We start from the raw sequence: 25,524 nt of genomic DNA, 5'->3' as shown, positions 1-25,524 counted from the left end.
AGACAAAGCCATGCTTCCTTTAGCATGTTCTGGAGAGGTTCATAAGGGTCAGGAAGAGTGAATTGCCTCTTATGGAGAAGGTTCATGAAGGATTGGCATTGCGACCATGAGGGAGGAAGGACACAGAAACAGGCAATCTGGTTGACTGCAGGGATGGTCTGGAAATTCCAGAGGCTTCTATAAAAGTAGATGGGCTCCAGTTCATGGAGAAGAGTGAGTTTCTGGCAAACAAGTAGCAGTCATTCTTAATAGGAAATAGGGAATCATGACAACATTATGAGGAAAAGAGCTTTTGAAAAAAAATAGTATTTTTCCAATTATATGTAAAGACAATTTAAAAATAAATTTTGTAAAATTTTGAGTTCCAAATTTTCTGCCCTCCCCTCTTCTTAAAAAGGTAAGAACTTCAATATGGGTATTATATGTGCAATCATGTAAAGCATAATTTAATGCTAGTATTAAATAGTATTATTCATGTTGTGAAAAAATAGACTAAAAGGGGGGGGGTGAAGCAACACAAAAAATTAAGTAAAAATATACCATCAATTTCCAATTCTTTACCACTACTAAAAGAGATAATATGAATATTTTTGTGCATATAAGTCTTCTCTGATCCATACCCTTTATATAGGATTTCTTTGGGATACAATCCTAGTGGTAGTATTCCTGGATCAAAAGATTTGCAGTTTGGTTGTCCTTTAGGTAAAGGTCCAAATTGATTTCTTGAAAAGCTGGTTTAGTTTAAAACTCTCCTGACAATACAGTAGTGTCCCTATTTTCTCACATCCTCTCCTTCATTTACCATTTTCCTTTTCTATCATATTAACCAATCTGATAAAAGTGAGGAAGTAATCAAAGTTGTTGTATTTCTCTAATCAAGAATGATTGATAGCACTTTTTCATTTGTCTATAGATAGCTTTGATTTCTTCATCTGAGAACTGTTTGTTCACATCCTTTGACCATTTATAAGTTGGAAATAGCTTGTAGTTTTATAAATTTGACTCAGTTTCCTATATATTTGCTGTAAAGATTGTTTTATAAAGTTCTTGCTAGGAAAGGGGTTTTTACAAATATTTCTTAAAGAAATTACCCTCCTAAGACCAATGGTAAAAGATTCACAATCAGGTTTGAATTCACATGTTTTCTTGGAACTTATGAACGTTGAGGAACTTGTGAAGCAGAAAAGTTATAAAATGGGAGAAATAAAAAAAATCCTGAACTTGGAAGTAAGTATCATGACATGGTAGGTGGCAAACATTAAATTACATGAATGGATTAGTTAAATGACATTTTTTTTGGGGGGGGGCAAGAAGGAATAAAGAGAAAGTTTGGAATAAGTTGTTTGATGGTCTTAAGAACTCTAAAAATTCAAAATGGAAAACCCCTTAGATATCATCCATATATAGGAAAGCTCTGATCTTAAAGGATCAAACTGAAATCAAAAGCTAAGTAACTTCCTCCAGTTCATACAACTGGTAAGCGAGGAATCCTGAGCTTTTGACTCCTGCTTATCCCAATGCTCTTTGTATCACACCACACTGAGCAGGCAGGGAAGGGGATATTTGAATGCTGCCCTTGGTATATCACCTAATGTCTTTCTTTCAGGTCTATACAAACAGAGGAATATTTCAGAAGCAACTTAAGCAAATACGGGAATATCTGACAAGCAAGAAGAAAGTGAAAGAGGAAAATGTCATTCTGGAGAAGGAAAACAAGTTCTGTGAACTCAGTCAAAGACTGAAGGAAATGGAGGCTACACAGGAACAACAAATCATGGAGGAAAAGAAAAAGTGGGTGGCCATGTTATCTAGCCAAAGTAGATTCCTAACAGCTATAATTACTGAGCTGAAGGAAAAGATGGAGAAACCAGATGTAGAAATGCTACAGGTGAGATTATGACAAACTCATCAGGGAAAGGTGTTTGGGGGACAAGGAATGTAGGACTTCTTCTTTCCCTGACTTTCCAGTATCCCAAAAGATTTTTTTGGGGATCTTCCCTTGTCTCCTGCTGTATTATCTTATATTTCCTGTGGGGGGAAAGAGTGGAGTCACTCCTGAGAGATGAAATATCTAACTATAGACATTTTGACTTGAGAGCAGCCTGGAGGGCTCTGGGTACTGGTGCTGAGTCCAAGTGATCCAAGGATCTGAAGCCTAGGAATACTCCTCTAATTTAGATTTATCATACGTGTAAGTAGCAGCGACTGGAATAAGAGACAGTGCAACATTCCTGGTTTCCATGAAGCTGTAGAGATGGCTCCAGAAGATTGCCATTCATTCCCAGGAGGCTTTTAAAAACAATTATCAATACTTTTTATTTTTCCATATGATAGCGAATACCTTAATGGGTCTTATCACAAAATGACCTTTTCTTGACTCCCTTTCTTCTGGTACAACACAGGAATTGCTCAAATATCTCCTGGCATGGGAAGAAATTTTGTATTCAGAATGTAGCTTTTCCCAGATGAGATTCAGTGAAATCAAGAAAATAATAAAAGATTAGTGAAAGTCCCTGTTCAGGACTGGGAAGCTATGAAGTTTTAGAGATTGGTATCATGGAAAGTTTTTAGGAGAAATGATTCATAAACAATACTGACCTATTTTTCTTCCCAGGATGTGGCAGAGACATTGGAAAGGTATGTTTCTTTTTAGAGAGATTACAGATAGAGTACAGAGCTTAGTTTGAGGCATGGTGGAAAGGGCTCGGGGATAAGGGATTGTACCTCAAAAGAGATACAGGTAATAGGGCATTTAGGAAAATGTATAGCACAGCCTGTTAAGTGTCAGTGATTTCTCTTTTATATAGGAGTCATACTGAACTGAATTTACAACCTTTTGTACCGACTGTGGATGCTTCATATATCACTGTGGTGACCAATTTATTAAAAACAATTCAAAGTGTCAGCCCTTTGAGCAAGAATCTTTAAGCTTTCCTCAAAAAAGTCCTAAAAGGAACATAACCTTTCTATTAGAAGGTATGGTCTGGAATATCCCTGTTCTCAAAGTTCTGATATCCTTGTGTCTTTAACTTGGGAATTACTCTCAGTATAGATAAGCTCATTGGCCTAGAATATGACAAAAGGTAGAAGAGAGAAAAACTAACAGAGTAGTATTGGGGGGGGGGGAGAATAACAAGAAGAAAAACAAGTGAAGGGAGAAACAAATTCCATGAGATTAGTTGAGAGCTCTTTCTTTTGGGTGCTTCCTGGCTATATTTGATTAGATAGAACTATATTGGGATAGTCATGAAGCTTCATTGAAGTGAAATCTTGCTTGGAGACAGGAGAGCAGATTTTGGGGAGATGTTAGAGGTATTAGGATATTTGAGCAGGGGCTAGGCATTAAATAAATTCTTGTGCTCACTTTTGCTCATTCATGAAGGATGGAAAACAACAAGTAATGGCAGTTAGGAAAATGTTTTCCTAAGAATCCAGACAGAGAACACTCTTAGTAAAGAGGATAAACAAGATGGATGAGGCATTGGAGGATATAGCAGTCCAAGGGGAAAGAAGTCCCTGGATCAGTGTTATAAACTATTTTATTATTCCTAACACTTTCATTTTACTCAGAAAGCTCACTTTCTAACCCTTTATTTCTTCCTGGATCTGACAAATGTAAGGTGCGTTGTATTAAATGACTTTTATGAGATCCTTTCCAGATCTATTAGAATGTGATTTGGAGATGAAATAAAAATCCATGAACTCTAAAGATGCATGACTATATAATGACTCCTCTCCTTTGGAGGCTACTATCTGTACACTTGAGGCATGGTGAGGAGACATAAGACTTTGATATTCAGACCCTGAGAGCTTTATGAAATGAGGGGATTCCTCAGATAAATCTGTGTTATGAAAAAGCCTTCAAACATTAAGGGAACACTCATCTGTACCTAAGAACCTATTGTTCCAGTTAATAGAAACATGGAGACATTTCCTCCCAATGTTGCTCTTTTCTATATGATGAACTGAAGGAATGAAGGAATTTGGGGAGGCAAAAGCTGATACTCTTCATAATCCAATTTACTTTAAGATATTTAGAAAACTAGAAAAGTGGATCATTGGCTAATTATATTGTACCTTTAATTAATGAATTTTACTTTGAGGAGCACTTATTTAATGGGAAAGCACAATTTAATTCGCTCCCTCTCTTGAGAAGTAGAGAAATCTGAACATTCCAAGGCCAGGAAGTAATTGTTGCCTCTAAAGAGAAGTCATTTATCTGTGAATAGTAATTCTTACAGCTGGAGTTATCTTGGTCTTTACTGCAAGCAGGGAGAATTCACACTGCTCCCTTGGCCATTTTGCCTTACTTACAAATAGAAAGTCTTCACTTCTTCTTTGAAAGCTTTCTTTATTCCTTACATGCATGCTCTAGAAATAGATATGGTAGTGTATTAGAAAAAAATGAAATGCCTTAAATAGAGAGCTCTGGTTCTCAGCAAGGATTGCTGTTCCCTTTCCTAAGCACAGCATAAGTATTTATTGAAAATTCTTGCTCTGGAAATAGCAAGAGAATTGTGAGTAAGGATTCCCTCTCAGTAGGGATATTGAAATCCTTTATTTTGAACTGATATCATTCCCTTTTTATGGGACATAAACTGTCAGAGAGATGAAATTTCTACAACTTGCCTGAGGAGGAAAAGAGTCCCATCAGAATCGTCCCTGGTTTCTCAGGCAATACCTACTTTGATTATATATTTGGGAGTATTTACGCTGAGGATATCAGAGGAAGAACACTTATTATACACACTTTAGAGTTGGCATGAAATTGTTGAAGAATATGACTATTCAAGAATCATCATTACTTTTAGGAATAGCATTTAAAGTGATCAATCATCTAGCAGGCTTGTTAACCCCTACTAGAATGGCATTGTGAGCAAATATCTGTACACACAGTTTGAAATGGTTCTGGATGATATTGAATCTATGTATTTAATAAAGTTAGCACCTTGACAAAAGTTCATGTCATATTGCTTTCATATTTGGTCAGGCATAAATTATAAATGTAGAACTTTTTTTCTCAATAATATTTTATTATTCCAAATACATATAGTTTTTAGCATTCATTTTTGTAAGATTTTGTGTTCCAAATCTTTTTCCCTTCCTCTCTTACCTCCCCTCTGCCCAAGCAACAAGAAATCTAATATAGTTTAAAGATATATAATCCTTTTAAACATATTTCCTTTTTTATCATATTGTACAAGAAATATCAAACCAAAAAGGAAAAAAAAAACAACATGAGAAAAAATAGCCAGCAAGCAAACAAAGAAAAAGGTGAAAATACTTTGCTTCAATCCACGTTGTCTCTTTAGCACTGTTTCTTGAAGCAGGTGAAACAGATTTTCTATCCCAAATCTATTGTAATTGCCTTGAATCACAGCATTGCTGAGAGGAGCCAAGTCCATCGCAGTTGATCCTCACATGATCTTGCTGTTACTGTGTACAGTGTTCTCTTGATTCTGTAGAACAAAGATTCTTAACTTGACAAAAATAAATCTTTCTTCTCTCCCTGCCTTTCCACCAAAAATGTCACTGAATAGATATTACAGGACCTATGAATGGCTGATGTTTTACCAAGACCAGCTTCTGAAAAACATTCTCTTTAGCACTGGAAAGTTCTTGTGAAATTACATGTCCTGGTTTACAATCATAATTTGAGAATTCATCTCAATGTAGAAGCCAGCTTAATATATGCAGTTACTGAATATTCACTCCAATTTTCACCATCTGATATAGAGCCAGACACAAGTAGTAGTGGCCACTAGGCGGCCCTATAGTATTTTAAACCAAAGTTCAACTCTGTCCTCACATTTATTAGCTGTGTGATTGTAGGTAAGTCATTTAGTTTCTGTCTGCCATGGCCTCATCACCTGTAGAATGGGATAAGAAACATCTACCTAACAGGGTTGTTTTGAATATTAAATGGGGTATGCTATATAAAAAGGTAAAAATTTGTAAGCCTTAAAGTATTTCATAAATGTTAGCTATTATTAGTAATCTTTTCAGACCAGCATTTTCACTTACCCCACTGAGAATAAAGCAACAACTTTAGTCAGCTTTGTATTGCAAATGGAAACCTGAATATGAGGGTTTGAATTCAATTTCCACTGACCAAACTGAGTAGATCTGTGTAATCTGGGCTAAATCCCCAGCCCTGGTTTTCTGTTTTTACCCTTCCACGAAGACAGAAATATAAATCTCTGCCCTCTGCACTGCCTTACTGCACAATAGATTTGAGTTGAACTAAACCTTTGACTTAAAAAGGGAGTTTTCTGGACAGCATACAAGGAGAGAGAGAATAGAATAAATGGGAGGAAATACAGTTAGCAATAGCAATTGTCAAAATAATTTTTTCCGTGAGGTAATTGGGGTTGAGTGACTTGCCCAGGGTCACACAGCTAGGAAGTGTTAAGTGTCTGAGGTTACATTTAAATCAGGTCCTCCTGACCTCAGGGCTGATGCACTATCCACTGTGCCAACTAGTTGCCCCCTGTCAAAATAATTTTGAAGTAAGTTTTTCTGATAAGGTCCCGTTTTTAAAACACATAGGGAACTGAGTCAAAATTTATATTAAAAAATGATTCATGCCCCAATTGATAAATGATCAAAAGCTATTATTTATGCCCAAAGGGCTAAAAATCCATGCATATCCTCCGACTTAACAATACTATTACTAGGTAAGAATCCCCAAAGAGATTTTTTTTTAAAGGAAAAGGAGCCACATCTTCAAAAATATTCATAGCAGCTTTCTTCTCAGGACCAAAAATTGGAAATTGAGTGGATGCCCATCAATTGGGGAATGGCTGAATAAATTGTGATATGAGATTATGATGGAATATTCTTGTTCTATGAGATATAATGAAGATGATGCTCTGAGGAAAAATCCTCAGGGAAAAAAAAAGCTCTGTGAACTTAAGCAAAGTGAAATGAATTCTATATACAAAGCAATACCAATATTCTGGGATGATCAGTTGTAAATTCTCTGCAATACAATGATACACAAAACTCTGAAGGACTTTTGAAGAAAAATCTTATCCAAACCAGAGATGGAATTGATTGTGTCTGAATACACATTAAACATTCTCTCTCTCTGTTTTTTTTTTTTTTTTAATTTTCTTGAGATATTATTTGATTTTTGGCATGGGGAGTCTATGTTTTCTTGCACAACATGGCTTTTATCAAAATATTTTGCATAATTTCACATGTGGTTTTTTAATAAGCACTAGGGGTGAGGAATAAAGAGGTAAAGAATCTGGAACTGAAAAGTCTTATGAACAAATGTAAAAAAGGGCTTTAAATATAATTGGGGCAAAATAAATAATTTAATTTTTAAAAATGTGGGGTGGTCATGGGAGTGGCATAGAAAGTAATAGAAATATGACATTAGGGTCATGGGTATATTTTTTAAAATGAATAAAAGAACAGAATGAAAGTCAGGAGGAATAGATAGTTTAGAAAACAATATTTCATTAATGCAGACTTTAAAAAGAAAGGTAAGCTGACCTGTGAATACAGATTTATAACTTTGAGTAAAAAGTTTCTTTTTTGTTCTTCTTTACATATGGAAATGCTCTTTTTATTTCCTGTTGGCTAAGTTCAGAATTTTTTTTTTTAAATCAGATCAAAAAGGATTTGAAAATTAAAAAGGCACAGTGACCTTAAGGCCAACATTACTACTTTTATTCTCAGTGTATTAATTTTTTTCATTTAATCTAACAAAAATTGTCATTGAATCTAAATTTTAAAAATGACTTTATCACTGTCTTGACAACTTCAGAGGGCTGTTATGAGAAAGCAACTTTTTGAACACATAGCCAGAGATTTAAAATAAAGTACTATAGAAGTGTGAAAAAATGTCTTTGCTTACATCATTAATTTATTGACAAATACATAGAATGATTAATAAAATTTTCCAGTACATGGCCTTTGTGTCCCTTTTTTTGTGTCATCACAGCCTCTGTTTTCCTCATGCCCCAGAACCAGCTACTCATGTCTAGTTCAAGAACCCCCAAATCATACCAGTTAATGTCACAATAACTTTATCTTAAATTTTCATAACATGTGGAGATGGTAAAGTTTTGTCATTGATTTTATCTTGCTAACAGCCCCCCACGGAGGAAAGAGAATGAATCAAGTTCCCCTCCCATTCCACAACTCCAGGGACAGATTAGAGATGAGAAAAATAAAATAGAAGAAAAAAAGGAACATAACATTTGTTGATTTAGGAAAAATATATTTCTAATATAAGCTAAATAAGTAGATCAATTGTTAAATTGGGCTCCTGAGTGAAAATGTTAGAAATTTAGGGCAACAAATCTATCTCTAAATGCTGAGACCGCTTGTATCTGTCTTTTGGGCACTTGGCCAACTAAATAAGGGAATTGAAAAAGTAGCTTCAGGGATGGTATTGGTCAAGGATAATCCTGCTTGAGTTATAGGATGCATTTTGGGATTATACCTGTGTTTTTCACAGTTATGGAAAAAACTTGATTGATAAGAGATATCTGAATAGAATTTTGGAGACCTTTGGTTTTCAAAATTTGCCTGAATGTAGTATAATACTGGAGAAACTGAGGCAGGAGAGAGATTAGAGAGTTTTTAATATTTTATTAATGGGAGAGTAAAATTGACTGGACAGCACTCTCGTCTCAAATTATCCAGTCAGACAGAGATAAAGATATAGTGGGACCAAGAATCCATGTTGATCCCAGGGCTGGAGGAGACTGTCATCTCAAAGAATCCAGCGTCCAGCATACAGCTTCCAGCAATGAATGGGAAAATCTCAAACCTTTAAGTACCTTTTGGAGACAAAGAAGAGGAAAAAGGTGGGAAAGCCTTGGTCAGATTAGGGGAGGCCATAAACCCCCAAAACCCAGAAACAGGATGTTTGAATACACAGAGATAAAGATGTCAAGTGAGGTATCTTGGAATATTTTAGAGGGATATTGTAAATTCTTGAGGGCAGAAAAGAGTCAGGAGGTCTACTCTCTTGTTTATCTTGCTAACAATTTATAACCTTAGAGCAAATGGTCCTTGGACTTAATGGACCAGAGCGGGGAGTTTACTTAGGGGATTGAGACAGAACAGTTAAGGAAACTGACACAAGGGAAACTAGTGCAGGGAAACTGAGTCAGGACAGATAAAGAGAACTGTGACATAACAGTAGTAATATCTACAGGACTCACAATAGGTTTGTCACTCAATAGACTATATTTACTTCTCTTTGTGATTATCATACTGGGGTTAGGTTTGGGAGAGTTACTGATAATTCAGTCATGTATGACTTACCTATTTTCCATGGAGTATTTTTGCTTTTTTTTTTTTTTTTTTTTTTTGGTCAAGATACTGAAGGTGCTTGCAATGTTTTCTCTTGTGTGTCCCTACTGAGGTTCAGAAGGAAACCCCAAAAGGTTGGAATTGCAGACCAGTGTCTCCAGGTGTCTCAAAAGAATTTGCAGGCTTGAACCCATCTCCAAGTCAAGGGGCAAAGTTTTATAATTGTAACACCAATTGAAGTAGACTAACTTCCAAATGGATTTAGAACCAGGAGCAAGAAGATAAATTTATAGGAAAAGAGATCCAGTTCTTTGAGTCACTGATATACAAATTTTATGACTTAAAGGTAGAACTGAGGAGTGGTCTGGTATATACTTCACCATTTGCCTTAGAAACCCTGTTATCACTGACCAAAAGATAGTTATCTGACAGTCAGCAATATTTCTAGCATTCCATAGTATTTCGAAAGCCAGGAGACTTTAGGATCCTTGACAAGCAGATTGTTAGAACAATAGCATTCCTAAATTCTGGCCTCAGGATTACTGTTGTAATTCTCCTAGAAGCTTCACCCTTCTCATTCTCTTCTCAAGTAGTTTGAAACCAAACTCATTTAGGACAAAGGGACAGCGGCCAAATCTTCTGGAGCTACTTCAGACTGAGAAGGGGAGTAGAACTGTCAAGTGGGGTCCAGACTGAGAAAGGGACACACCTGACTTGCAGGATCCAAGTTGCTGAGTGTCAGAATCAAGTATCAGGTGACATTCTGATTATAAAATAGTTGGAAGTTCATGATTTGGAGTCTGCACTCTCTCACACATAGATTAAAAATGCCAGGGCCAGAAATGAATAAAAAAGGAATAAATAAAAGTGGAGTTTATATGGGAAATACCAGGGACAGTAACCAGGAACCCCTCCCAGAGGAAGTCTTGGGGGAGGAGAGATGAGGCTTTCATGTGTGTCTCACATATAGACAGTTTTTCCTAAATATCAAAGAACGTTTTTCCCAAATCCCTGTTTTTGTCTCCTCAAAGGAGTAGGGTAATGGCTGGAACTTGAGATTATACACAGTGAAAGGAGTACTCATGTGGCCTAGGGTGCAAGCACCATAATGTTTGAAAGGCATTAAGCATTGGATAGAGAGGATGGCAATGAGAGTGGAGATGATAATTAATCTTAAGTGCCTCAGCTTGAGTTATTTGAGAAGCAAAGGCTGGGCCATTGTCTCTCTATAAAGAGCTGGGCAGGCCAAAACAAGGTATGATCTCTTTTAGCAAAAACTCTGAACCTTCTCAGTCTTGCAGGGAAAGGCACTGACCCAATGGGTAAAGCAGTCACCACCCACCCAAAGCTATTTGGAGCTCCTGAGAGGAGGCATATGTGTAAATTCTATCTGCCAGTCCCCCCCTGGGTACGTACCCCACCTCCAGGAGTCACACTTCTTTAGGATTTACCTGGACACAAACCGGGCAGGCCTGATAGACTTGTTTACTGTTTGTCCTAGCTTGTGACTGGTAAAAATAGGTTTCACAAGGGGTTGGAGAACAGTTTTTTCACAAGTGAGTAGCTTTGGGGTAGGTCAAAGAGAAGTTTCTATTGCCTGGTCTCTGGGATTAGAAGTTGACCTGAGGAGAAAGGGTATACCCCTTTCTTTAGCAAGAACTTCTTCCTGGGAGGTACATGAGGGAGTGCAGGAGTCAGGGAGTTGGGGAATGAAAGATAGGGTGGTCAGGAGCAAACAGGCAGCAGCATAGGCAGCTGAATCTGCAAGCCTGTTTCCCTTGGCCTGAAATAAATCCCTCTTCTGTTGTCCTTTACAAAAAATAACAGAAACCTTTCCAGATCCATGGACATCTTGCATTAATTGTACAATTTCCCCTGCATACTTAATGGGGGATTTTTTTTCTGTCAAAAGTCCCCTTTCTTTCTATATAGTCTCATGAACATGCAAACCATGAAAAGCATATTTGGAATCCATATAAATGTTCACTATCATTTCTTTTCCCAATTCCAAAGCTGAGGGCAAAACTTCTCTGAACATGGTAGGGAGTTCATGTTTCCAATGGCTGTAATAAGGTGATCTTAGAGGCTTCCTCAATTAGAAAGGCTATAGCAGCCAACCATGCCCAGGAAAGTAAGCAACTGCTTTTTTGAGACAAGTTCAAGAAGTGATAAAATTATTTGCTTTTTCTCTACTGTAAGTGAAAAGGAGGTAAGAGTTAATTCATGGCCTAAATATTTGACAGACTGATAGGCAATGTGACAGACAAAGAAACTTTCTAGTTCAGGAAAACCAAAAAGTTAAGCGTTTTTATGGCTGCAGCCAATGAAGCCTGTCTGTGGGACTGCAGATCAAGATATCACCTACTACTGAATAGTCAGTGCCTGTCCAAATATATGGGGGCTTTCATAGAAGCCCTGAGAATAGGACTGCCCATGTTAATTGGTGGGAGTTATCTTCCCCTGTATTTACCCATTTAAATGCAAAAAGAAATTTCCTTTGCAATTTGGTATGCAAAATAAAACATCTTTAAGATCTAAAGTAGAAAAACATTGTGTTTCCTGAATACTTGTACTGTGCTCATGGCTTCTACTATTTCTCTACCAGATTGGGAGTTCTTTAGAAGTGGGCATACTTTTTTTTGCTGAGGCAATTGGGAATAAGTGACTTGTCCAGGGTCACACAGCTAGAAAGTATTAAGTATCTGAGACCAGATTGGAACTCAGGTCCTCCTGATTTCAGAGCTAGTGCTCTATCCACTGAGTTGCCCCAAATGAGTCCTAAAAGACAATTCTTTTAGTCTTATTTTCCTCACTTGCTTTGAATTTTTAGATTTTTGTTTCTTCAAATGATTTTTTAAAATAATTTCTTCTTCAGTCTTTGCAAAGGAAGTCTTTGGTAAATCTAGCATAGATTAGAAATTCAAATTAATTTTTGCAGTACTGACATCTTATTATATTGGCATGACCTAGTCATGATCTCTACATTTTTCTCAAGTGAAGTTGTTCTTTATTTCTTTAAGGCACACTTTAAAACTAAAACTACACGTTTCAAGTTTTTCTTTTCTTCAGGAGATTGATTCCCATATTTGCATTTTTCTAATTATTTGGGATGCAATTGTCCTTTCTATTCTTACCTTGTCTTTTGTCATTACTAAAATATTGAAATGTTGTTGAATTTTGAGCATTATTTTGTAGTCTGTAACTTTGATGAAGATTTTGATTTTCTCAATTAATATATTTGTTGATAGCCTAGGTCTTATCAAGTAAGTCTTCATATAATCAATAAAAAGGAAAAATTGTATGTGCTCTTTACCTATCTTTATTCCGTGAATTCTTTTCTCTAGTTTTATTGCTATCAGTTGCATTTTCAGAAAGATTTTAAAGAACAGGGAAAGTGAGCATCCTTGCTTCAGTCCCATATTTACCAGAAAAGCTTCTAGTGTATTCTCATTGAATATTATATTTCCTTTTGTTTTAAATGAATGCTTTATTATTATTATATTATTGCCCATTCAGTGTTTGGTGGAATACACAGATGCTGTTGGAATATACAGGAGCCACCTGATAGTGGCTGCTGGAGATGCAACCCAAGCCTGCAGAATGCGTTTTCTCTTGTGAAAGAAAGATACAAGGAGACTGAGAGGCAGTTGCTGTTCTCTGACTAACAGGCTGTTATGTCTTCTGACCTCTGTCCTCTTCCATCTGCCTCCAATTTATCTCATTCCCAGTGGGCAACACCTGTGTCAGCAAAGGCTGCCCTGCAACTCCTTCAGACTTTATGATGCACAGCTGTGCAGGCTCTGGGAGAATTGACCTGTCCCTTAACAATTCCCACCCCCCTTTTTTTTTTTTTTTGCTTTTATCTTCCCCCTCTCCCCAAGCTTGGAGTGGAGTGCAAGTGGCACTATAATTTCTGGTGGTTGTAGCAGGTGTTGGCCTTGTGAAATATCATGGAGGCAAACTTTCCAACAGAGAAAAGGACTATCTTCAGAACAGGCATTTAAGTCTCTCATCTGTCTCCTGGCTCAGTCCTTTGCTGTGTTGGCCCATTTAAAGTGTTCTTCTAAGATAAGTAAAATAGTGCTACAGGGTCCCTGTGACTCCTGAATCCAATATAACTTATTTACTGCCAATTTACTAATAACAACCAGGGAAACATCTTGACTCAGATCAATGTTGAGGAAACAGTTTATCTAGCGATGAAATTAATTAAATAATTCATTAGATGTAACTTCTCTTCCCACACTCAAAAACATTTAGTTTGGGAGCATCATTTGGAGTGGTTCCCTGAAGAAAAGCCCTGTGGTTTTCTTCTAATGGATGTCTTAGGCAATTATAAGTCCATGGTTGAATGTAAAGGACTGCTTGCCATCTGGGGGAGGGGGTGGAGGGAAGGAGTGGAAAAATCGGAACAGAAGTGAAAAAATCGGAACAGAAATGAGAGCAAGGGATAATGCTGTAAAAAATTACCCTGGCATGGGTTCTATCAATAGAAAGTTATTAAAAAAATAAGTCAATGGTTGAGAAAGATTTTGGAGGAAAAAAGCTGGAACCCTGGACATACGAGGGGAGAATTCTGGAATAAGAGACATAAGGCTGGACTTGAAGCAAAGTTGATTTCGATTTAAACCTACTGAGGATATAGGCTGTGATGATGGGAAAAATAATGTTCCTGAGTTCAGTTCCTTGACTGCAAAATCAACAATACTGCCTCCATTACAAGATTTTCTTGTAGTTAAAAAAAAATACTTCATAAACCTTTAAATCCCTACATAATTGGGAATTACAATTGTTACTTGAGGTCTGTTGCATTCTATTTATCATGATTCCTAGTACATAATAAAATACCAGGCAGAAAGACTTAATAAATAATTGTTGGTTAATATAGGAAAGTAAGATGACTAGAAAAGTGCATTTAGAAATGCCTTAGCCTTAGCACTTGTTGCATCTTTACTACCTTTCAGGAATTGGAAACTTAGTTAAGGGCATAGTTTAAGCCATTTGAAGCAGGCATTAGTCACACATAAAGATAGGAGGACACACAAAGATTAGGCACACCTGTGCCAGTTGATACTTCTGTTAGCAGTTAGCCCCTCCCCATCCCTCTCTCTCCTCCTTCTCTTTTCCCTTCCTTCTCCCTGGGCCTCCAACTCTCGCTCCCCCTTTCCTAATTCCTTTCCTTCCCCACCCTACCCCCTCCCCCTCTCTCCCTCTCTGGGTGTGTGTAATTGAGGAGAACCAGGAAAGCCTTTTGTAAGAAAGAGATTAACTTGTCGATGGTGACAGGGAGATGGAGATCCTTGATTTCTTCACGGTTTCCCTAAGAAAAGGGACCCAAAGTTCTGGCTTGATCAAGCCACTCCCTCCCTCCCTCACGGAGGCACACAGACTCCGGTTTAGCGTTCCACCATGTCCTACTGCTCTTTTCTACCCTTTCCCTCCTTCAGACTGGGTCCACTATCAAAGGCCCATCAAGTTCCTGACAAGTTATCAACTATGGTTCACACCTCTCCTCAGGTCATACAAAGAAAAATAATGTTCCCCACTCCCACGCCCTAGATTTCTGGGCCACCGGGACCTGGGGGTCCCAGTTCAGCATCCCCTTACCACGCTCCAGTGAGCATCACACAGACCAAATCCGGGACATTCAAGTTCAGATCAGCACACGACGGCGCTGGGGAGTACCGAGAGGGGACTGCATCGGGCAGCACAGTCCCTTGAGATTGGTCTGGGGAGTTCTATTGTCTCCACCTAAAGCTGAACGCCACAGCGATTGCCAATTATTTCTCTTCAACGTCCAGAAAGTTCCCACTCCTAATCAGCCGGTACCACGCACGGCATCATTTCCCCGCGGGTAAGCTCCACCCAGATAGTATAAAGAGGCGATCTGAAAGTCCATCTTCGGCTTCAAATGCACTACTCTCAGCACTGGCAGAAGCCGTGGTTCCCAGGAGACTTTCTGGGGGATGTGCCAGGGTACTTCGGGAAGGAAGAAAAGGCTATGCTTTTGCTAAGATGGGAGGAACGAAAGGTGATTGGAGGACTTACGTGGCTTCTCGCTGCCCCAAGCCAAGTTCCCTCAGTTATTTGCTTTCCAGGGAGGAAGCCAGATTGATTGCGGCCAGCTCACGCGCTCATCTTCACCTCGCATTCTGAACTGGGTGACCATCCCACCAGCAATTCTGGAAGCACCCATCAGCTTCTGGGAAAAGAAACAAAATTCTCACAGAATTTCAAAACTAGAAGAAAAGCCAAAACCTATAGCCCAGCAACCCCCAGCCTCCTCTCCAAGTCAGAACTGACGATCGCGCAAGGTTTCTTGAGTTAGAGAAGAGCCTGAGGTCTTCAGCCCGGTGCGATTCGAGATAGGCAGCGCCAGAAAACAAGACGCCAAATCTTGGTCTGGCCTTAAACCTAACCAGGCTTGCTGTATCCCAGGACTCCACGTTCCAAAAAAGGGATTCGGAGTTCAAAGTCAACCTCAAAGGACAATGCTTAGCACCAATGGCTAAGCGGGATAGAAGAAGAGGCTGATGCTCCCAGAAGGAGCAAGGGTGGGGGCGCAATACCAGTTTTGAAGGCTTTGATGTAGGAAGAGGGATCAAAAATCCTGTCTCTTTCCTTCCCCAGTGTAAGTACTCCTCTATTGAGTTCCTCACCCTGGCTCCACCCCCTATCATTTGAAGTGGGGCACACTCCAGAAGCACTGCACATATCAGTGGAACATTACTGTCAGAGCAGACCAGGGCTACTCAACTTTTTACTCACCCTGGCGCTCTTGGACTCACTCATTTGTGTGACTGTATAAATAGACTGAAGAGACCCTCAAACAACTCCTGCGTTTTTGCACAATCTTCCAGCGCTCCCCCACTCACGTCCCTTACAAAACCTTGAATCCTTCTGCCTCAGATGGTACCCTTAATCAGTCAATGAACATATGTTTCCGGCGGCCTTATTTCCCACTTCTAAACAGATTTGTCCCTCCTGGCAGCAATTTTTGAGGCTTTCAAAGAGATCATGGATGTGGAAAGTTAGAATTTCCCCTCTCAGTCCCATCATACTCCCAGATGCTGATAGCAGCCCTTATAGAACTCTCTAACATCTAGCCTGCTTCTTCAGAGAAGATATAGAGATAGTGGTTAGCAACAAATGGACAAACAAGCAGAATGGGGGGGGGGAAGCATTTGCTTTTCTAGTCCTGTAGCTTTCGTTAGAATCCTCCTCATTCAGTTCCATCCAATTTAGCTAACTTTCTCTTGGCCACCTACAACTTTTGCAGGCACTGTGCAAGATATTAGAAGATAAAGACAGGCAAATCAGACCTTGCTCAGAAGGAACTCCATTTGTGAAAGATAGAGTGAGGGAAAGGAAACTAAAAATTCCCAGGTAAGTTTTGCACACCTGTTGGGGCAATGAGGCACTGCTTTCCCTTTGAGATGTATCAAGGAGCCACTATGCCACATCAGCTGGTAGGGCGGGCCCAGGAGGTAAAAAGGGGCTTGGCCTCTGAGGGAGGAGGTTGTGTCTTGCAAGAGTTAAAGGAGATAAGTTTCTTGAGAAGGCAAGAGGCTGTTCTCTCGCTAGATCTCCTCTGGGGAGGTACCAGAAGCCTCCCTTCTAGGTCTCCACCTAAGCAGTTCTGAGAGGGCTGGGCACAGGCAATCCAGGAAGAAAGGCAGCATAACCAGACAGTCTTGAGGAAAACTCAGTCTCTGGTACTCCTGAACTCTTGCTTCCAGGTACCCCCACTGACAGAATGACTGAATAGACAGAGTTTGCACCTCTTGGCCAGTCTGTCTTTGTGTGATCTGGGTTGGAGCCTGAAGGCAGGTGAGCAGGTCTAGGGGTGGGCATATAGATAAGGCTGTGGGCTGGGACCCACTAAGACTTTTTTGGTAATTTGTAATTATTAAAAATAAAATTCAATCAATGTTTCATATGTTGAACTGTTTACAAAAATATATTCTATTACTTTAAATAAGAAATAAGCCAGTTTTTCTATTACTCCCTTTTTAGACATTTCCACAACTCACTTGTGGAAATTTATTTGGCAACTGTGGAAAGGATCGATTAGGGAAGAGGGAGACAGTTAACAGATAGATGTGAAGATCACTGCAATAGAAAAGAGGTCACAAGGATCCCATTGCATATGCAAAAGAAAAATGGACAGCTTCTTCTTGGATCATGGGGATGGGACTACCTCTTATGAGAGAAGAGCATCCTCCTGCTCAGAAATGTGCTTTGAATGGAAGTGAAGTCTCTTCATCTCAACTGCTGGAGAAAAGCAGATGGAGAGAGGATAATGGCTATTGCTGTGGAAATATTGCCGAAATTGCAGAGCCAGATCACCTGTGCCATCTGTTGGAGCTACTTCTCTGAGCCAGTCGTCATCAGGTGGGGGCACAGCTTGTGCAGAGTATGTGTCTTCTCAAGCTAGAGAGCCACACTTTTCTCATACCCTGAATGCAGGCAAGTTCCCCAGGTTAGAGAATTCCGATTAATCAATGGGCACCTAACACAGTTGACTGAACTAGACAAACAGCTCTGGTCCCAGCTTGGAAGAGAAGAGGAATAAGCTAAAGTAAGGCCAGTACTAGAAGGGGGTGATCAAAGAGGTCTTGGAATTGATGGTGGGAGTATTAACTTTTAATAATAGAAGATTGAAAAAGTTGAAGAAAATAATTTAAGATGAAGGGAATTTTGTGTTTTTATGAAACAAACATCCTACAGGGTAAAATGGAAGGGTTTGATTTATTTTTGTGTGAAAATTTGTGATAGAAGGTTTGAGTGATAGGGAAATAAGGAATTATGGATGAATTGGGAATGGATGTTGGACCATTACAATGTGTTCAAAACAACTTCTATGTGAAAGGGTATGATTAGATGTAAGTATGTTAATTGTAAGTATGTTAATTGTTGTATGGAAGGCAGAAATTTTTTCCTAAGTGAGGCTGGAGATCAGGTGGAAGACACATGAAAAAGAAGACACAAGGTTTCATGGAAGGCTCCAACTCACTTCTCTTCCTTCTAAAGACTAGAGATTGACAATTGACCACGACCCAGGAGGTGGAGTTCATAAGGTTAGAGAACCAATATTTCTTGGATGGCCAATATAATGATTTTCTTGCTTCTGTGTCTCTAATCCTATATATAGATTGAATTAGGGATGCAGAAAATGAGGGTTCCCTTTGCTTTGTCTCAGATGATAGCTTATAACATCATCCTCTTTATTTGTTCTTATTTTCTTCTGGTAATTACTTGTTTTGTGTTATTGGCAAAGAACCAAAGTTACAGAAATGTCCATCATTTGGGGAAAGCTGAACAGGTAGTAGTGTGTGATTGTGATGGAATACTGCTATGTTATAAGAAATGACAAGCTTGATGATCTTAGCAAAATGTAGAAAGACTTCCACAAAAATAAGGATGCATGAAATGAGAACACTTTAGATAGTAACAAAAGATTTTTTTAAGAATTCTGAGTGACTAAGTCATTTTGACTATTACAAATTCCAAAATTAAGTACAAAGGACATATTAAGGAAAATGTATCTTCAACCAGATAAAGACAAATAGTATGATAAGAATGGCATATGTGTGCATACATGTATACACACACACATATACCATAAACATGTTTGTGTCTATTGTTAGCCATTTCTAGAATGGGGCAGGGAGAGAAGAAAAAAATTTTTTTTTAAGTTTCAAGATAACTTTATATTTAAAAGGAATAGGAAGGTGTATATAAGCTTTTCAGTTTCACATAAAGTCATTTTTTTTTCTATTGTATTATGTTACAGAAATCCTTCCCTTTTCCCCCTGAAATTCAGAATAAAACAAACAAAATTTAAAATTTTTAGCAGCAGTGTGCCAAGTTAGGAGATTAGTAAACTAGAACCACATTCTAACTGAATGTATTTGAAATTCACATTGAAAATCCAAATCCCTGAAGACTCCTAAGGCTAAACTTCAGATGTCTCCTTAGTCAACTTAATCAATTATCATAATCATTATCACATTTTTTCAGTATGTTATTATGTTCAATTCAATTTCAATTCAACAAGAATTTTAAAGCATATACAAGGAAAAAAATAAAACATTTCAAGCTTGCAAAGAGCTCAGAGCAATTTTAGATGCTTGTTGAGAAAACACTGAGGAGAGAGGTGGGGGTGGAGGGAAGAAATGGATAAGCAAAGAGAACATGTTTGAGGAGGACTTGAGATGAAGCTTAAGAAAAACAAGGATTGAAAGATACAGGAGAAAAGTTTTTTTCAGCAACTGGCCAAGAAATTTCATTAGAGACTTTTTGTTGTTCAGCTCCATATTATTTTATTGGGTGTTGTATTTCTAAGACTGAGAATTTTTTTTTCTTACATTTGTAGAAAACAGACAGATACAGCAACTATCACAGTGCCTATGAAACTTATGAAATAGTGGAAAATTTTTTATGACCCCACTTTTACGAATCACCTCATAGTGGCTCGGTCCGAAGAGACATCCTTTTTGAATTGGCTGACTCCATTGTTCTCCCTCTGAATTGTCAAGACTATGCCAAAGTTTTACAAAAATATGTTAACAACATTTATGAACTGGCTCAGAAACATCCAGAAAAACTGCAAGAATACAGTGTATCTTTTGGTATGTGATTTGATGAAAACACTTTTTTTCCTGGAATTTGTTATCCTAGGATCTTAGAGCTAAAGCTAGAGGGGGACTATTAATGACAATGATCATTGTGCAAAAACTTAACAGGAAATACTAATCATATAGTATATAATTGTAGCATTTCTTATACAGTAGTCACTTTTTATTCCTTTTACTTATCAATAGAAATGTATCATCCTCTTCATTCAGGATTTTTTACTGTAGCCTATAAACTCCAAGAAGATAGAGACTACATTTTTTGATTCTTTCTGTACAATACTTGCCAGAATGTAATGGATAATTAGACTTTTAATGATTAGACGCTCTTTATTCCAGACCACTTTTCTCAGCAGTGAAGAATTTTATAGAAACAACTACTAACTTCAGCAAGAGATTGCAAGATTTAGACACAAACAAGGTGAGTAGAACATGAACATATTCTAAGCATAGGTAATTCTACAAGTGACATGTGAACATATATTAAGCATAGTTACATAGTAGCCAGTCTGGCACACTTGTCTTAGTAAAGTAAAGGAGACCAGGGGTTATAAATCATTTAGCCTCTCATTGTTCTAAACAACTAAGAATATAGGTTAAAGAAAATTGTGATTCTATATTATATAATGAATATTAGGGGGAGTTGGAATACTGGGAATTTTCAACATCAAGGAAATCACAAAGGAAATAAATAGGAATACTCTCTTATATTACTCAGATACTCAAATAGTTCCATGATCTCATCAATTCAGGATAGTCCTTTAATAATGTAAGGGCAGTGCTGTTAATTTGTTTAACATATATAGGAAAAAAAGTCCACACATCACATTTAAAACTTAATCTGAATTGTTAGTATTTTCCACAACATTTTCTTAAAGCCTAGACCATCAACAAAATATTAATTCAATCTGTATTTTTTAAAAGTATTTGCCAGTTTCCAAGGTATAAATGCTCACACTGAAAATTTAAGAAGCTGGTCCAAATTTGTTCTAACATACCCCTGAATCCTTTGCCTGTCCCATCCCTTCTGATTCTTGCCCTAGTTCTTCCAAAAATTTGCAACAGGGGATCCCCTCAGGCATGCTAATGACTTCTTGTCTTTCTTCCAATATCAAGAGAATGCCAGATGAATACGCTGGCTATGTCCCTGTCATCCTTCCCTATTAGCCATTTAACTCACTTGTGTTATCAATGTTAAAATAGTCTTTGGGTATCAGTGTCTATTTATCAAACTAATAAGAAGACTTACTAAGTATCTATTCTGTGCCAGTCTCTGTAGTGAGAATACAAAAAGCAAAGCAAAGTAGCTGCTGCCCTGAAAGAGCTCACTTCACCAAAAACGTTTGACTTCCTAGTCTTTCCTCATGGAACATATTTGTATGACATTTCTGGGCCTCAATTTTATCATTTGCGAAATAAGGATATTTGGCCTACATGAGCTTTAATGTCCCTTCTGTCTCTTCATTCTGACTCTGTGGTTCTAATTTTAAGCTCTCCTTGGCCCATGACCACCAAGCTTACTACCTACTCCCCCTCATTGCCTGCTGTTTGCATTATTTTATAGATGCAGAAACTGACATCAGTGGAAATTGTATGATATACTCAAGGATTACAGAACTAGAATTTTAATTTAGGCCCCTTGACCCCAAATGCAGCACTCTTTGTGCTGTACCATAGAGTAAAACTTATTGAAGTATGGATCCCATATGGGGGTTATATAACTGAATGTTGGGGTCATGAAAAATTTGGCAATGGTAAAAGTTTTCTGAATGCAAAGACAAAAAATTGATTCAAAATGAAATGCATAATCAATCTGCAGTGTTTCCAGAAGCATGTGATAGCCATGGTGTATCACAGTACTTCACTGCAGCCTTGGTTCTGAACATACATATTACACTATGCATGCATGAACACTTCCAGCAACAAGTCAGCTCAGATTCGAGATGGGGTCATGAGAAATTTCCCAGGTGAAATGGGATTATGAATAGAAAAAAACTTAAGAAACCCTGCTTTTGAAGATATATTTCATTTGCTCATTGTGAAAATAATTTGTCCAAAGAAAATTCCTTTCAAATACCAAAGTTAGGGCATTGATAGGTCCCCTTTCAGACTTTAGACTATATTTGGCTCATATTAATTATCAGTTATGTTACTCACACAATAATACTCTTCTTGATGTTCTATCTCCTACTTTCAGCCTCCAAGAGAGATTTATAGATAAGGTTTTAATTTCTGATGTGAAATTTAAGCATGTACATTTACATGGCTTAGATGTAATTTTCACTTAAATTAGCCAAATATTTACAATTCTCTATTTCATGAGAATTTCATGGTGCTTGGAGTAACTTTACTTCAAAATGTATGGCTGAAGAACACAGGATTTAGGGTCAGAAAACCTTTCTTTGAATTCCTTATCTTTTATTTATGGAAAGTCACTTTTGGAAGAACAAAATCCAGAACAGGTCCACTGGGCTTTGCCCATAGTATTGATATCCAAGAGAATACAATTCCTCCCCATGGTAACATAGAGGCACTACTATCTTTGAACTTGTTAGAGATAGCTGTCCTGGAATTTTGCCATCTTCCACTGGCTTCTCTTATTTCTTCTCAGTGCCAGCAGCCCCTTACAAAAGAGCCCTTTTCTGGAAAACCACTTTCTTAATTATAAGAACTGGAAACTATAGGCATTCCTTGGAGGAATAGGGTACTTCTTTTCTGTGTTCTAATACACCTGCACTTTGACCGGCTATTTGTCTATTTTCAAATATGCTCTTTCACTGCTATTGTTCCTGCTCACTCTGCCATGTTCTTCTCCATTAATATGCTTCATCCCTGGGAAAACTTGGGCCCACTCTTTGAGTGAAACAGATTCCTTCAACATCTAGCTCTAACTTTATCTAAATTATTAAACTTGTCTCGGCCCCAATTTCATCCTCTATAAAATGAAGGGATTTGACTTGAGATATCCAGAATCCCTTTATGTTCTAAACACTATTATTCTACTCTGTAAATTCATTAGTCTGTGATATATCCATTTCTTGGGATTTTATATAAAGTCTATTGGCCTAATCAATGAACCTTTTTCAAACAAATACAGCATCAGATGTGAGATTAAAATATCTGATTTCCTGTTTGTCCTCAGAATTCTTTTGGCTTTATAAGATATACTAGAACCTAAGTTCTGATGATCTTGACCTTTAAGAACTGAGAGTTACCTTGTACCAGGACAAGGCAAGAAAGGAAGAGCTAGCTTTTAGAAGCCACATTTGCTTTGCTTTTATTGTGAACATGAAGCTACCTGGCTTAAAATGTTTATTTTCAAATATGCTGAAATATGTTTCCTTATCTTTTTTAGCCCAATTTCAGTGAGAATTATCAATGATCAGCTAATGTTTTTAGAAAGATCCTTTATTGATCCTCTTGGATTGCCTGGAAGCTCATTCTATAAGTAAGAAGGGAGAAAAAGTCTACTATAAATTGCATACACACACACACACACACACACACACACACACATATATATATATATTCAAATGTCAGCCTTTGGGAAAAGTCTGAGGATAATACCTGAGAATTAAATGAAATAAGAATTTTTGAAAATTATTACTCACACATTTTTCTAGTGATTACTCTTTGGCAAGAATATTCCTTAGAGGTAATATGAATTTACAGTTTCATTTTTAATGCTTTCCAAATAATGTAAACCTAGAGACAGTTATAATAAGGGTTAGAAATGGCTTTCCCAATGTCGAAGTTCTAGAATTTGATCAGGCAATTCTCATTTGTTAGGACTCAGATGTTTATGCCTTCTGAGGGACACATAGAATACCACATGCATAATTGTTAAGAAACTCATCAAGAATAACAACTTTTGATTTTGGAGTATGGGAAATTTGGTTTTTTGTTTGTTTTGGAGCATTATTTTAATGCTCACTAAAGAATAGGCTAAAGAACTGGGGATTTTTAGCTTACAGAGATAAGAAAATGACAATAACAAAATAAAATGGCATAAATACACATTAACTGTTTATTATAAACCTTGTGCTAGGCTTCAGAGGAAGCATAAACTTTAAATAGTTGGATAAGATGAAATTGCAGAAACAGAAAATAATACCTAATGCACAATGAGGGAATTCAAGAAATGGCAAACATAGTCTTATATAAAGTCTGACGGGGAAGATTATTACCAACTAGGAGAAATCAGGGAAGACTTCATTGAGGATTTGCAAAAAAGAAATGAGGCTTCTTTTTAAACTGGGAGGCAGAACTGTGCACAATGAGTTGAAATATACAAAAGAAGAATAAAAAAAATTAGTTTCCTATCACTTGGCCTTTAAGCAGAAGCTGAATAACCAATGAGAAGGATATTGTAGAGTTGAGGGGAAGAAAAATGCAGTAGGTAGCATCTTAGCTCCCTTCTCAGTTCTGATATTGAAAGAGTCTTTAATGTATCATTTGATTTCTAGCAATTTGGAGATCAACCAAGCTCACTTGGTTAGACTATTATACCAATCCAAGCCAAAGTTGCAAATTTAATGAGTCTGTGAACTAACATTTACTAAGTATGTTGCTCTTGCGTGTGAATAATATAAAGAAAGAAAAAGCACAACCAAACCAAGAGATACCATTCTCAAGAAACTCTGAATCTAATGTGGGAGATAAAATGCAAAGTGCTATGTATAAACAGGAAATATAGATATCAAGGTATAGAAATATAAATGTGGTGGGGGGAAAAGGAAGGGAGATAGAGACAGACAGATACTGACTGTATATCTATAAAATCACAAAAAGGATAAATTGACAGAAGAGAAAAATTGCCACAAAACTATAATCCTTAGCTTATATAACTTTCTCATCTATTCAAGCTATTGGTCACAAGCAGGTTTTATTGAGGAATGATGAATATGTAGTTTAGACAAATCACTCTTCACTACTGCATCATAGGATTTAGAGATCTAGTGAATATTAGGGCTCAATTAATCCAACTTTTTAATTTTTCTGATGATAGAACAGACTTGGATATAATGAGTTACTTAGAGTAACACAAAGAACAAGAAGTAGAACTACAAATCAAACCTGTGTTCTGAGAGATGCAGAATCAGCAATACAAGTTCAAATCTTGATTCAGACACTTGGGCAAGTCAATTAATATCCACCAGCCTCACTTTCCTCATCTATTCATCAAGAGAATTGGACTCAATAGCCTCTGAGGTCCTTTCTAGCTCTTATGTCTTCCCTCTACTGGATCCACTATAACATACAACTTAAATATCACTTCATAGACTATGGAGTTTGAAAGGAATTTATAAATATCCTAGAGTTCAACCCTCTCAAATGTACAGCTCAAAGCCCATGGTCTCCTAGCATGATAATTTGATACAATCATCTTCTAAAAGGACTGGGATTTCCCTTTCCCTCTTCCACACAACCAAAGAATAGTAAGTAATATAATCAATGTTCATTTTCAAACAAGAGCTTACATTTTTTAATTGAACAGATATTTATAAAATTGTATTTTACCAACAGGAACATCATCTTTGCTCCAAGTAGTCATAACAAGTATGCAGGGGAGGCATTCCTAGGAATTTATGATGCTTTCTTTGATATTGAA

General features: G+C 37.5%; 1 long non-coding RNA gene across 1 annotated transcript in view; it reads right to left on the bottom strand.

Moving 5' to 3' along the window:
• Positions 1-8,592: 8,592 nt before the first annotated feature.
• The window catches only part of LOC127555169 (uncharacterized), a 39,392-nt gene continuing 22,460 nt past the window's right edge, over positions 8,593-25,524 (bottom strand). Inside the window, exons 2-3 of the long non-coding RNA XR_007952172.1 lie at positions 15,325-15,478; positions 8,593-8,798 (exon numbers count right to left, since the gene is read on the bottom strand). This is a non-coding gene — a long non-coding RNA (uncharacterized LOC127555169). The remainder of the gene's footprint in view (positions 8,799-15,324; positions 15,479-25,524) is intronic.

The sequence above is a fragment of the Antechinus flavipes genome, chromosome 3, assembly GCF_016432865.1.
Source record: "Antechinus flavipes isolate AdamAnt ecotype Samford, QLD, Australia chromosome 3, AdamAnt_v2, whole genome shotgun sequence".
NCBI lineage: Eukaryota > Metazoa > Chordata > Mammalia > Dasyuromorphia > Dasyuridae > Antechinus > Antechinus flavipes.
The sequence above is the reverse complement of the archived record's forward strand: the minus strand, read 5'-3'. Positions and strand labels throughout refer to the sequence as shown.